Raw genomic sequence first — 8,677 nt, 5'->3', positions numbered from 1 at the left:
TTTTTTTTTTTTTTTTTTGCGGTACGCGGGCCTCTCACTGCCGTGGCCCCTCCCATTGTAGGGCACAGGCTCCAGACACGCAGGCTCAGCGGCCATGGCTCACGGGCCCAGCCGCTCCGTGGCATGTGGGATCCTCCCCGACCAGGGCACGAACCCATGTCCCCTTCATTGGCAGGTGGACTCTCAGTCACTGCGCCACCAGGGAAGCCCTATGTGTGATATTCTTTTTTAAGCTCTTGCACTTCTATTTCACTCACCTACAAATGACGATTTAGTTGGGTATTAAAATTTTGACTAACTACTATACCCCCTCAAATCCCACAGACATTGTTCTATTGTTTTTTATTTTCTACCACTGGCAGATTGGAAATCCAAGGCACCATGCTTTTTAATCTATTGTAGGTAAAACATTGTTACTGTTGTGGTTGTTTGATGGAAGCAGAGGTGAGGGCAAAAGGAAGGTTAGGACATCTGTAGGAAATTTTATAAGAAGTTAACTATATGTTAGTGTTGTGATTTTTTAATCTGAAAACTTAGGTCTTTCTTCAGTAGAGAAATGATATAATTACACCATATCTTTATTATTTTCCATTTATTTCATCAAAAGGATTTAAGCAGAGAAGTAGCATGGTTGGAATTTATTTTGTGAACATTTCTGTGGCAGTGCAGAGAATGGCTTTTGAGCAGGACAAAAATTGATGCTGGAAAATATACGAGGAGTCTTCTGCAAAACATCAAGAGATACAGAGAGCATTACAAAGGGATAGAGAAAAGGAAGTAGATGGAGGAAATACCTAAGAGGTAAAATCTGAAACTACATGACTTAGTGATTCATTAAATACGAGGAAAGAAGGAATAGGAAAAATTTAGAATGAATGCTCATATAATGTAAGGGTGACAGTGTCACTGATACCGTCACTAATTATGATTGGGCATATAGGGGAAGGAGTAAGTTGATGTAGCTGTGTGTTCTACCTATCTATTGCTGTGTAACAAACCAGCCCCAAACTCAAAGTTTTGAAATCACAATCTTTTTTTTTATCTCGCCAATCTGCAGTTTGGGCAGAACTCAGGGGGGATCTCTTCTGTGCTCCACGAGGTGTCAACTAGGGCAGCTTGAATGGGAGCTGGAGGATTCACTTCCAAGATCGCTCACTCATTTGCCTGGCAAGTCCGTGCTGGTTGCCTACCAGGACCTCGGTGGGCTCTCATGTGGCTACCTGACTTTTTCACAAAAGGGTGCCTGGGTTCCAAAAGCAAACATTCCAAAACATGAGAAGTGGAAGCTGTCAGCTTCTTAAGGCCTGGGCCCAGAACGTGGCACCATGCCACTTCCACTACATTCTATTGGTCAGGCAGTCACAAAGCCCAGACTCAAAGAGAGGGACATAAACCCCAATTCTCAATGGGAGACATGTTGAATAATTCGGGGGCCATGTTTTAAAACCTCCACACTGTGGGACACCTTAAGTCCCAGTGTGGGAGTAAGTCCAATAAGTAATTTAACTTACAAACCTTAAGTTTAGGAATGAGGTCAAAGAAGGTATGTCAACTTGGGAGTCATCTATCTATAGACATAGACAAAGATACATTTACTGTAATTTTAATAAAGCTTAAGTTTTAGGCAATTTACTTTATGGATGAGGCCCTGTGCTTAATTTTGCATTCTTTTCCTTAAAGAGAGACCCCAAAGTTGTATAAGCTTCAGACTCCACAAAACCTGTGCCTACCCTGGGTAATGTTTAAATCATTAGAGTAGATAAGATGATCTGAGGAGATTGTATAGAATGAAAAGAGCAGTGAACTTAGAATGAAAATCTGAAAGTGTCAATATTCACAAGGTAGGAGAGAAAGAGGAAGGAGTTTATGAATAGGATTTTTAGAATAGGATCAGAGACAGGCAGAGATCAGAAAAGAATTTTGTCACAGAAGCCAAGGAGTAGAAAGTTTCTGGAAGCAATGACTGGTAAACAGTCTCAAAGCATAAAGGTCAAAAGAAAAAAAGAACTAAAAAGAATCCTTTGGAGTTGGCATCCTGGAGTTCCATTAGCAACCTTGTCAAAGCAGCTTCAGAGGAAGTAGAACCACCTTTCAGTGTGTTGAGAGTCAATGTTAATTGAAAGAAATGAAGATAGCAGGAAATCTGGTTGAAAGGTATTTGAAATAGATGCAGGAATAAGGGAGGTTGAGAGCCAGAAAAACACAACTTCCTGAGATTGTTTTAAGCAAAAATGCAAAGCCTGAATAGTGTTACAACTCTTAAAGAAATTGACACAACATTTTAAAATATTCCTACAATGATAACACTAGGCTCAGATGGCTTTACACAAAAATTCTCCCAAACTTTGAAGGAAGAAATCATTTGTCTTTTCCCGGAGAACCACACTCAGCATCTCGGCATCCAGCCTCCATAGCTTTGAACTCTGTCTGTGAGCATCTGGGCTTTTATCTCAATTTATTTTGTGTATCCGTTAGCAAGGTGTTTGCCTCTTCTCTTGACGCCATTTCGGCTTAGGAAAGTTTTCATAGGCAGGCTCTAATTTCATATGGAGAGGGGGAAAACCTGTTACTCCAAAAGTCTTGTTTTTTCCACATTAAAATGCACTAGCCTATCGTTGTGGTCAACTGACTTTTTTTTTTTTCTTTTATTCCTACAACAAGGGCAGGAAGCAAAAAAGGTAGTTTTAAAGGGAAAACTCAAATGAAATGGTAAAGGCTGAAAAACTGTTCTCGAAACGTTTCCAAAATAGCCCTCACTCTCTTGAGATGGAATGCAGTTTATCTTTGATCTCATGTCAAAACAACACAGAATAACACCATGAACTTTTTCCATCTATCGTTATCAAGATCAAGGAACCTGGCATTTGTCTTCCTAAACAGTCTGTTACCCCAGACTCTAGGCCAGCTGGGGAAACCCACCACCCTGGGGACCCCACTCAACAGTCTCTGGTTGCTAAAAGCCACAGGTTTCTCCAGGGAAGAGGTGACGCTGTACAGGAGGTCCAGTCGCCTTTGGGAGACTGCCAGGCAAAGCCGCCATCTCAGGCCTCCTCAGCCAGGGCCAGAGTGCAAACAGCGCATCGCTTGCAAGGAAGCGGAAAGGCTCTGCTTGTCCCGGCGAGGCAGCACCAGCTATGCAGTTGCTTCAGTGGAATCACTCCCTGAGTCGCTGCTGTGCCAATTTATTTTGTGGCTTATATTCATTAGATTAAAATGACTTAATTAGTGGGGAAGCGTGGGCTTGTTTGGTGTGCGGCGTCAGTCCTGCCTTTTTTGGTTGTGTCCGTGTATTTAAACCTCAGGGGAAAAGAAGGATATCTTTATTCCCACTGCACCCTTCTAAAACGAATTAAATATTGTTTGCTCCTGCTGTGCCTACCTCACGACCTCACTGCTTTTCGGCGGCATAATGGGAAAGAAAACATTTCAGTAATTGTCATACTGTGAAGAGCTGTGGGGAGTGTTATGGTATGTCATAGTACTTAAGTTTTAGTTTAAAAGAATAAAACTGGTAATGGAGGAGAGGCCGCAAATGCATTGTTTTCTCCAGGCTGGCTCAGTCTTGGACTATCTGTGCTCCCTTGACGAAAATGGCCAAAGACACGCAGAGATAGTCTAACTCTTCTTTTTTCACCCACGTTCATTTCGGGAGAAGCAATTGTGAACATAAGGGGGAAATACAGAATGTTCCAGTGCCTTACACACAACTGGTGCTCCAAAAAATACTTGTTGGTTAGATCTTTGGTATGATTTAAGATCCAAGCCTTTTCCAATGCCCTCAACATCAAAGACTAATGCCTCTTAACAAAAATAAGTTCTCTCATTGCCCAGCAGTTGCCTCTGTACCTTCCAAGGCCCCATTCATTCAATCCTTCCACAACCCCTCAGATCCAACCCTGTAACTAAGGCACCATCTTTTTTCTGATTTAGCAACTCCTAAAATCCTATGTCCACCTAAGAAATGCCTTTTAATCTCTCTCCCCTACACATACACCCTACCATGTAATTCCTATGATTCCTCTTTGCACAACACCCCACAAAATTCATGTACTTCTTTGCCTATGGATAACAAAGATTTTATTTTATGTTTGTTCCTCTTTCAATTGTTTTTTTCCCCATAACTATACAACAAGAAATACAGTAAGAAAATAGGAGCCCATCTGCTGTGTTAGAGAGAATCTCCATTGCTGCTTTAGCTTCCTGTCTACAGTGTTAACTTGGTATGGCATTTAAGAGAGTCTAGGGAGAAAAACCAGACTGAAAACTTGCTATTTCAGCGACCACAAGCAAGGACGAAGTGTCCTGCCTGCGTGCCCTGCCTGCGTGCCCGTCCTCACTGGTGTTGTAGGCATAGGTTACACTCATCTATGCTCACAAGAAAATATGAGAGACTGACTGGAGAAAATCAGGATCACTTTTTTGAAATGTAATTCATACATCATACTCATTATGTCAAGAGCACAGTTAAGGGTCTCCTTGCCCGTGACAGCCAGGTCCTAGGGCTTTTACTTTGTTGTCATTGTTATTGTTCTGATGCATTACCTTGAGTTTTTATAAAACCATCTCAAGTCTTTCCCAAGTGAGTCAGCTTCTTCTGTTCCACTTATGAATTTTGCAGTTTACTGGGCTCTAGCTCCATGTCAAATGGCAACCAGATGAACAGTCTCCTACATATGTTCTTTACATGCAAAGGAGAGGACCTGCCTGGTACAACCTGCTTGGCATCCATCCATCCATCATCCATTCAAAATATTTTTATTACTAGCCTACATCGCATTGTCCTGGGCATTGAGGATACCACCCTAAGCAAGGCAGACATGCACTCCATTTTATGAAAACTACCCTGTAGGACATAAGCCACTCTCCTGACCTCTAGACAAAGTTTCAGATGCAGCACAGCTGTGCCCTTTTATAGACGTTTTACAGTTGTAAACAACTTAGTTGGGGCCACATTCTGCTCCATCATTAGCTCTCTGTTCCCCCCTGCAGCATGGAAGTATTGGGCAAAGTAATATCACTGGTTTGTACAAAGTGCCCACTTCTAGACTTTATTTTATAAATCTATACCCAGCTCACATTTGGTAACAAAATATTCTTAGACATCGTGACCACAAACCAGTCAGCCAAGACATGTCCCTAATTCAAATGGATGATATTTTTAATATGTGTAGAAATTGTGGATTTTCTAGATAAGAAATATATTAGAAGAATGCATGATTCTCTCCAGTTCAAAGGTCTTTAGAGTTAGATGCAAAGATATTTATATATCCTAAGTCCAATCAAGCAAGGTTGCTACCTGAGCCCTTGCCTTAGCTTGGTACAATTAGATATTACAGAATTACATCTACAAAAGTCAAACAGCAGACTTCCCATACAGACAAAGCTAGAAAAATTTTTAGTTGAATCCAGTGGACATCGGCTATGAGATCACTCCAAATGGAGGCCATTCACCCAGTTAAGTATGAAAAGGGGCTCCGCCAGACCATTTTAGTCCCAGATGAGGGTTTCTTTATGTCCAAGCCAACATCTCCAGGCATTAAGTACCTTCAACAAGCTGAGAAGGCAAGTCCCCAAATCAAGAAGGAAGTCAAACCCCAAAACTCATCTGAGTAACACATTTTTTCCCACAATGGATAAGCATCTTTTAATCTTCAGGAATTTTAAAATTTAATTTAATAAATGTTTAATAAAATCAAACGTGTAATATTTATAATTTTATATTAATTGATATAGCAAATTTGAAATTTTAAATATTCATGTGACAATTTGGCCTCTTCAAATAAAGTTCAACCTTGTAGTTCCAATTTAAAATATGTAATTGCATTATTGATTTAGAGTTGTGATTGTGAAAATACTATAATATTGGAAGATTTAAGAGATTTTAGTGTTCCCATATCTGTGAATTTGATTTGTGAGATTAATAATAGTTATTTAAGTACTTAGGGAGAGTTTTGTTAGTTAAAAAAAAAATCATAGTCTATACAAAGAAAATCAAGCATATTTAAATTATAAATGAAATTTAAAATATTTCAGGCTATTTAAATATGTAAATGGAACCAAGCATTAGTCAAAGGTCCCCTTAAAAGTGATTAAAATTTGCTGGACTTATAAACAGAAAAATAATATTTTTAAACTGAACTTAAAAGCTAAAAAAATAAGAGTTACATTTGTGGATTCATAACAATTAATGAGTTATTAATTTTTTAAAAGAAAAACTCTGAGTAATCTTTTCTGCACACAAAAATTGCCTTAAAGGTTATTTTTTAAAGCCACATTTAGAGGCATGCTTGGCAGTTAATTAATGAAAATACTTTGTTATTTTCAAATTTTGCATTATTTGTAATATTTTTCAACTTTTAATAATTTATAATACTGTGATTTCTTTTCTCAGTCTAAATAAGTACTCACTTTTGTACCTAAAAAAAAAAAGAAAGCCACATTTAACAACATCCTTCAGAGTTTAGAGAGTGATTGGAGAAAAAGAATTATGCTCCCAAACAAAAGGCAGGAAAAATATATACTTTATATAGCCCAGAATTAGCACTAAACAGGCCATTTTCTCCTACCCTCTACTATCCTCCACTAAATGCAGGAGAAATGCTACAAGATAATGTGGGTGAAGCAAAAGAGCAGAATTACTATGTATTGTTGAGTGTCTACTCTGTGTTTAAAACTATGGGAAAATACAAAAGCATATGAAATTTTTAATCTAGTAAGACAGGTAAGATGCAAAAACCTGAAACAATTAGAGAACAGAATGATTCAGTTCAATGAACAGTTATTGAGAGCCAACCTTGCACGAGATACAGTGATTGGCTCCAGGGAGCAGGAGAGAGCTAGGCTCAAAAACAAACAATAAGCTTTATAATTAAGCGCTAAATTGTGTGTTGCAGAAGACAATTGAGAAGCATTCAGAGAGAGATACCAAAGTATATTGGAACAGCTGAGATTTATGGATGAGGTAACAATTGATCTTGGCTTTGAAGGATGGCAAGGACTGAAATACACAAAGGGGGGCAGGGCTGGAAGGGAGAGGTACTATGACCCTATTGTACAAAGGAAACAACAAAGAAGCCAGCAGAGAAGAGATGCATCACACTGAGTGGTAGTGGACTGAGATTAGGGAGTGATTTCTAAATTACATGAGACTAAAACAAATGTTAGTCACTAGTGTAAGTTACTAAAAACTAGAACTAAAAATAATATCACTACCAAATATTGGGAGTAAGTGGCATAAAATAAGATAAATCCTCATCTGTCACAGCAAGGAGCCAATAGATACTATGTAAATTTGCTTAATCAGAGAAAAAATATAAGCATGTATTATTAGACCTTTGAGGGTAAATAGCGAAGGAAAGATAAAGTTAAAATAGCTTGTCTCTGGGAAAGAAACTAAAGATAAAGAGGGCTGGAGATCAGAGAATGCTGTTTCTCATCCTAAGCTCTTCTGCACTATTTGAGTTGATAACATGTGAATGCATTACTTAGGTCCAAATATGAACATTCAAGAGAAATAAACTTAGTTATTAGGCCACTTTGTTTGACTCAGAAATACATTTACTATGAAGGTAATAAAGCTTCAGCTTTGAGGCCCCTCACTTTACTGATCCCTTCCAAGGCCTATATCTAATTTTGTAATTAGATATTTTCTATTCTGTTTTCTTAGAGTCCCCCAAGTCATATAAGCTTCAGGTCCTGGATGACCCTAACTTGAACCGTGATCTTTTTCATTTCTTACAGTTCCTTAATGTCTAGAGGGAACCCAGTGTTCCTACTTTTGATGTCACTTTTAATCAAGGCACACAATCCTGGTTATGCTAATAATTTTTACTCAAAATAAAAATTCCTACTTGATTCAGGAAGCAATATCAAAGCACCTAGATTTTTAAACATGGAAATGATATGAGGGAAGTAGTGATTTATAAAATATTCCCTTGACATAGCCGGATTGAAGTTGGGAGATACTAGAGGCAGAGAGACCAGCTGAGAGCTGTGGCGGTAACTGGCAGGTAAGATATGAAGGCACGGACCCGGTGGTAAAAGAAGGGATGGAGAAAATGAGTGGATGAAAGTGGTAGTTTAAAATAGAATTGAACAGGCCTGGTTACCAGCTGAAGAGCTGCCCCACAAACAATAATAATCAGTTAGGATACTTCCAAATTACATGTTGGGATGGCACCTGATTCTTTACCCTTCATTGGGTGGATTTCTCACGGACTTCAACTGAAAATGTGACCAGTAAAACCAATTTGAATGAACACATCCTGCCAGTCAGTCTGTAACTCTAGCCAAAAATGTATGGATGGAATTCTATCATCAAAGTTTAAAACAGTAAACTTTCTTTTAATCGACACAATCATGAACTTTCTAGCCCTGGATATATATTCATATTCTTGCACATAATTTCAGGAGCATGTGCTGACAGGAGAGGCTAATAAATGGATCCAGTTAAATCCCTGACAGCCCTATGGTTCAGGGTGTTCTCACTTAGACAGTTTATACAGTTTACACAGTTGCCCATATTCCTAATGCGGCAGATTGGTAACTAGTCCACATTCTGCCGGAACAGGCACATAACAAAATGGTTCTATGAGGATCAAGCCATTTGGCAAAAAACAACAAGCTAAAGAATTTTGTGGGACTTCCCTGGTGGCACAGTGGTTAGGAATCCACATGT

This window comes from Physeter macrocephalus, chromosome 1 (genome assembly GCF_002837175.3).
Source record: "Physeter macrocephalus isolate SW-GA chromosome 1, ASM283717v5, whole genome shotgun sequence".
In the NCBI taxonomy this organism is placed as follows: domain Eukaryota; kingdom Metazoa; phylum Chordata; class Mammalia; order Artiodactyla; family Physeteridae; genus Physeter; species Physeter macrocephalus.
The sequence above is the reverse complement of the archived record's forward strand: the minus strand, read 5'-3'. Positions refer to the sequence as shown.